The sequence below is a fragment of the Poecile atricapillus genome, chromosome W (assembly GCF_030490865.1).
Source record: "Poecile atricapillus isolate bPoeAtr1 chromosome W, bPoeAtr1.hap1, whole genome shotgun sequence".
Taxonomy (NCBI): Eukaryota; Metazoa; Chordata; class Aves; order Passeriformes; family Paridae; genus Poecile; species Poecile atricapillus.
This window is the reverse complement of record NC_081288.1, coordinates 12,629,849-12,635,839: the sequence shown is the minus strand read 5'-3', so window position 1 is coordinate 12,635,839 and position 5,991 is coordinate 12,629,849. Positions and strand designations below refer to the sequence as shown.

General features: G+C 38.8%; 1 pseudogene; it reads left to right on the top strand.

Moving 5' to 3' along the window:
• Positions 1–540: 540 nt before the first annotated feature.
• Positions 541–5,991, top strand: part of LOC131591573 (F-box and leucine-rich repeat protein 13-like) — a 60,739-nt pseudogene continuing 55,288 nt past the window's right edge.

Below are 5,991 nucleotides of genomic sequence, written 5' to 3'. Positions count from 1 at the left end.
CCGCCGTCTCCGCCGCCTCTGGCCCCCCGTCACCCGCTGGGTGTCCAGACGGTCGGCAGCCTGGTCCCACTGGAGCCGGTGGGACCACAAACTGCCCCGGTAACATCTGTGGAAGGGAGCCATTCGCCACCCGCCCCCACGAAGGGTCCCCCTCGGCCCTCAGTAGAGCCCTGGTCCCGGCTCGTTGTTCCCCTCAGCGCTGGCCGGGGCGTCTCATACCCCTCCTACTGCTTTCTGCTCGCCTAGAGCATGATTTTGTTCTCGTTTTGTCACTGTTGCACGTTTTTCATACTTCAAACGATTTATGAAAACTTTAAGAATAGAAACAAGATGAAACAAAGCAATTCTGCATTATAATCTATGTTAAAATGTGGATTGAAATGAAGACGAACCCGGTGAACTGCACTGGCACCTTCCCTGATACGTTTAACTTCTTCAGTGTTAATTACAGAAGAACCTCTAGATTCCAGCCGGGCAATTCCTTCCTCATGAGTGCAGTGGGTGCAATCCATGTTTTCTAACGGTGTGTCTGTCGTAAAGATGACACTGGATCATGCTTCAGATACTGGTGTGTCTTGGTTCTAGAAGACAGGTGTCTGCTAGGGAGAGCAGGAGCTTCCCTTGGGATGAAAGAATGTAGACCCCCCTCCCTCTGAATTATTATAATTTTGAAATCAAGGGGCTTTCAGGCAGAGATCTGGGGATAGGAATAACAGTTCTTTACTAGTATAACCAGGCAAACAAACAACAATAACTACAGCAATAACAAGAACACAGAACCAGGGGCCCCGGGACAGCTTTCTCGGCTGAGACGGGATGGAGGAGAGGCTTTGTTTTCACAAACCCCTCGGGCAGTCAGTACCGGTGCTCCTGCAGGGCTCCGAGGAACACTCAGCTGGAACAGCAGGGATGAGCTGAGATCCTGGGCTGGTGGATGAGGTGGATCAGCAGCTCCGCGGCGGTGCCTGGCACTGCCACACGTCCCGGCAGGACAGGGGGTGCGAGGCCACCAACGAAGAGGGAAGAAGGAGAAGAAGCAGCAGCTCCGTCTGGGTGATGGCGAAATTCCCTTCTCCCCACCGCAGCAGCTCCGCGACACAGCAAACGAATGTCTTTTCCCGAAGCCGAAGAAAGCCAGCCAAAAACTGTCCCCACCCTCCTTTCCTGCCCCCTCCCTCCCTGGGCCCGGCCACTCTTTGTCCTTTATCAATCACCCACTAAATACCCACAGTTAGGTTGTCTCCGCAGCTAATGGGTAAAAATTCCATGGGCAGGCCAGAACGACAAAACAAAAAAAAAAAGGACACCTAACCCTCAACATGGTGCTTTAGGTATTCTTGTTGGCACAGAAGTAAATAGACTTCCATAAAATGTCAGAGAGTAAGAGTGGCGCAGCGTGAAGGACTGTAGGGGAAACAGGGTTGGTAGGTTTGTCCTTAGAATTTGTGAGGTGATTCTCTGTGTTTCTATATTTCCCTGCCTCTTTGTCATGCTCACCTCTGCTTGTTCCCAAATCTGCAGCAGCTGTTTTTCAGTTTCCTTCAAACAAAAAAAGGTACAATGTCCAAATGCAAGTTTAAGAAATATTCTGATATATTTAAGCTGCCAAAATAGACTCCATTTGCAATCAGCTATTACAGCCAGGATTTCCATGGAAATACTAATAAAGAAATCTTGAGCCAATTACAATAATTACAGAGCAGTGCTGCCATGTAGACTAAGCACTTCTGGGGGTCTGTCTCTAGATCATTCTTTGTTTTCTAAGCAGAGAAAAACAAAACATAAGATGTATCAACATGAGGTGTATTTCTTTATTCAGCACTTAAAAAATAGCTCATATCTACATTTCCAACCAGAAGTTTTAGCAACATAGCTATAACAGCATTATAGAAGCAGTGACATTAAGTTAATGAGCTAAAAATGAAAGACTGAAGCATAAGATTAAAGGAAGACTCTTTTTAAAAGACCCAGTTAAAAATTACCCTAAGATATTTTTATCCCTGTTTTTCTTGTTTATTAGAGGTTGTTGCTTGCTGATATCTAGGATATGTTTCTTATTTAATTTTGTTATATTTTAATTTCTTTATGCAGTTTCTGTTTTACAGGAAGGAATCACCCGCGGTGATTACGGTATGCTTGGTGTGAAGATAAATGAGATAATACTGGTCCTTTTATTAAGAAACATCAAAGCTAAGATGAGACCTTTGAACATTTATACACATAGTCTCAAAGTTAAGGATACAGAGTTCTAAAATGGCCATTTGCTCAAGTCTTTTTATGATGAGGCTGTGGTTTGGACGTGGTCCAAACAAGTTAAAGTTCAAGTAATCTTGTCCAAATAATTTAGGATTCCCTGCTGCATCTGAGAATTTCCGTCCTGTCTGATTTCTGTCTATTCTCATCCAGATTTACTTTTAAACAGTATTCATTAAAAGTCAGACAAACTGTAATCCTGCAAACTGTGTGTGACAGCTTCACTGTAGTTAGTAGCTGCAGTTTTACAATGTTAGAATTAAATATGGATGAAGAGCTGGCCTAACATTTTTCTGCCCTGGGACCCAAATTAATTTTGCCATTAAGGGTAAATGTCTAAAGTGATATTAAGTAGAATGTGTGAAAACATTAGTGATGGACTCTTTCAGATTGCTGAGAGACTTCTGAGAGACTTGAAGTCTAATAGAAATAGCCAGACCTGTACAGACTTACTTGCTTCACATAATTGACACAATTGTTTCCAGTTTTACACCTAGTCCAAGCATTGCTGAAGAGTACTTGAATGAGGATTGCAAGACGAGCTATTACAATTCCTTCCTTATTTAATGAATATTCTCAAATGTTAAACAGAGGCATTGAATTCCAGTAGATCACTGGATAGATTGGATTTCTTGTGTTTCAGAACACCCAAAGGTGAAGTTGTCTGTTTCTTTGAAAAAGGGTGGTGGGGGGAGGCAAACAATTATTGAAATAAAATATGGCAGTCACATACATATTATCCAGCAGAGGGAGTAGCTTACCAATGTTGGGAACGGCTTTGGGAATTTGTCCACAGGAGAATTTGTGAAAAAAACCATTTAGCTATTTATTATTTAAAGTATTGCATGCCATGAATTACAATGATAAGTAAGACATTTATATATTTTTAACATAGTCAGTGGTCAGCCACACCTTGCAAATTACATTTCTGTTAAGAGGATTAGAAAGATGCTAAGGTTGGAATTGGTGTGTTGACTAGTTTTATAAATATTCAGACATCTAAACTGAAGACAATGGCCTTTAATTTTGTCTTCACCTTTTCATATTGGTCTTGACTTGGATTCCCAGAAACACAGAACAGTTTGGGTTGAAAGGAGCCTTCAAAGAATATTTAGTGCAACCACCCCACCATGAGTAGGGACACCTTTCTTTCACTTGATCACCTTGCTCAAAACACTGTCCAGCCTGACTTTGAATACTTCCAATAATGGGGCATCCCAACAACTTCTCTTCAACTACCTTCAGAGATCCCTTCCAATTTACATTATTGTCTGATTCTGTTTCTGCACAGTGTACTGATTAGAACATGGAAGGCCTGTCAAACTGTTCTCTCTACCTGCCTGCCCTGCTCTCTGTCTCTACAGGGCGAGGGGCAACTTGAGAGGGTGCCTTTCTTGTCTCTATGCCATGCATTACATTTGCTCTTTGTCCACAGCATGGGTTTGATTTAGAGCCTTCCTCCTTTTATTTGTCCTCCCATCACGCTTCCTGATAAGAATTCAATCACAAGCTCCACATTAGTTTAATAACAGTAAGGGGCCGTGTCTTGAAAAGAAGGTAGTATTGCATGCCATGTTTTGACATTTTTACCAGGCAGAAGAACTATTTGTTTATAGTTTCCAATAAATATTCATTTAAATAACTGCAATTTGCCTGTATACTTTAATATACCTTGCTAGTTCTTGCTGTATCTAAGCTCAAAGTCCGAAAGTAAATTATCCATGTTCTTTAGCTGAAGGACAAATGAGAAAAAATTGTTCATTGATTATTGTGCATTGTTACTAAATGATAATGTAAAATTTTATGATAAAACAATTCTGAAAAGCACATACTTTTAAGCTGCATTTTGTTTCCAATATTGGTTACAGGATCAATTTTTGCCCAGCCTCCCATTCAACATACTCTTTACTTCACAGTATTAAACTTGTTTTAGATTCTGGTTTTTATTAAGCAAATAAAATTATCTAAACTTATATAAAATAACATTAAAAGCAATTAAATTCTTAGTAGGAATTGCTAGAGAAATGCCACTTATTTTACTATCCTAAATTCAGTACTTAGAAAACTAGCAATAGAATTATGCTGATACATGCAATATTACCTTTAAAAATTGAATGAAAGGCAAATGATGAAAAGAAATGCCTCTATTTTGGGGTACTTTAAAAGATTCTGGTAAACTGTTGTTTATTTTAACAGCTTCATAACTGGATGCTACTTTGTTGCAAATACAAGGAATTAATTTGCAGTTTATTTTTGCAGGTGCTACTTTGTGGTGTATTTATTGCTCATCCAGAAGATCCACTTACATTTTTAGAAGAAAAGCTCAGAGAAATAATGGCAAAGGGATTAGATACTTTCTTATGATATATACTGAATTATTCTCTGTGTGTGTGTGTGCGCTATGGGGTTTATAATATTGCACTTGGAGTTTTAAAATATGCTAATGGTACAGCATCTACTATGTAGACTGCAAATTACATGATAATATTGCTTTTTTTTTTTTTCAAATATTGATGGCATATGATATTGCAAAAACAGTAAGACAATATCTCTAAAAACATTGAACATATTTTATTTTTATATCTATGGGTTTGGAGGGGTTGGGGTTTTCGTTTGTTTGTGATTTTTTTTTTTTTTTTGTCTACACAATATTTAATGAATATAGCCTCCACTTAATGCTCCTCTTTGTTCAGTTGATATATTAACCCTTTATTTTGTGGTAATCAAAACTGAGGTAATGTTAAGGGTTTTAACTAAATGTCCGCAGCACACTTACCTATATGAACCAGGGATGTGGCCTTCAAGCACTGCATCATTAAGTGAGGTATTTATCATTTTTTCTGTTCTCTGTGTGTTCTTTCACCCTTTTTAAATGAAGACAGCACAGCATGAGATAAAAAAAATAAGGATTTCGTTTTGTCTATACTGGAATCTTAGAAAATAATGTGATATTTCTTGATTTAATATTCTCTATAATTTTCTGGTTGAAGTTTTCAATTGGATGTGAGTAATAAATCCTTAAAGTTTGGATCCACTCACTAAACAACTGAGTCAGTAAGTTGGCATGCAGTGTGACCGGATTTTTCTCTTGATTATCTCTGTATAACTGTACTCAGTTTTGTCTTCTGTAAGTACATCTGTCCTGAATTCATAGCAATTACATTTCAGCTGTTTCCTCTTTTGCTAACTATTCTATTGGTATTCAGATCAGTCCAAAAGTGAAATGCTTGATTTATACAGTACATATATACAAATACAAACTTGTTGTAGTCAAATTCTCTCGTAGATTTTTGTAAGAGTAAGAGCAATATGTGAGATAAATCCCAGTATTTTATGAGGCCCATTGCTATTTTCTTCTACAGTGATATTTTTGCCCTTGGTCTTACACAGTTTTGGTTTTGTAGAAATTCAGACAGGTTTATTAAAATACCACTTAGAATCATGTTGGCTGGGAGGTGTTAGGGAAATGGAGGGTGTGTCAGAAGTACAGGGTGGAAAGAGTTGGAATAGTTTTCTGGGAGGTAAAGTGTGCAGTGATAGGGTTAAAAAGGGAGGGATCACAGACTTGGAGTCTAAGCTTTGATTAGATGGAATGCATGATGAGAGGTGAGGATGAAGTGAAAATCAAACTAAGAAACTCAGAAGACAAACTGGTATCTTAAAATACTTAAAATTTTAGTTTGACTAGATTGGGTCAAGATACCCTGTTTCTGGAATGTATCAGGGTATTCTCAGGGA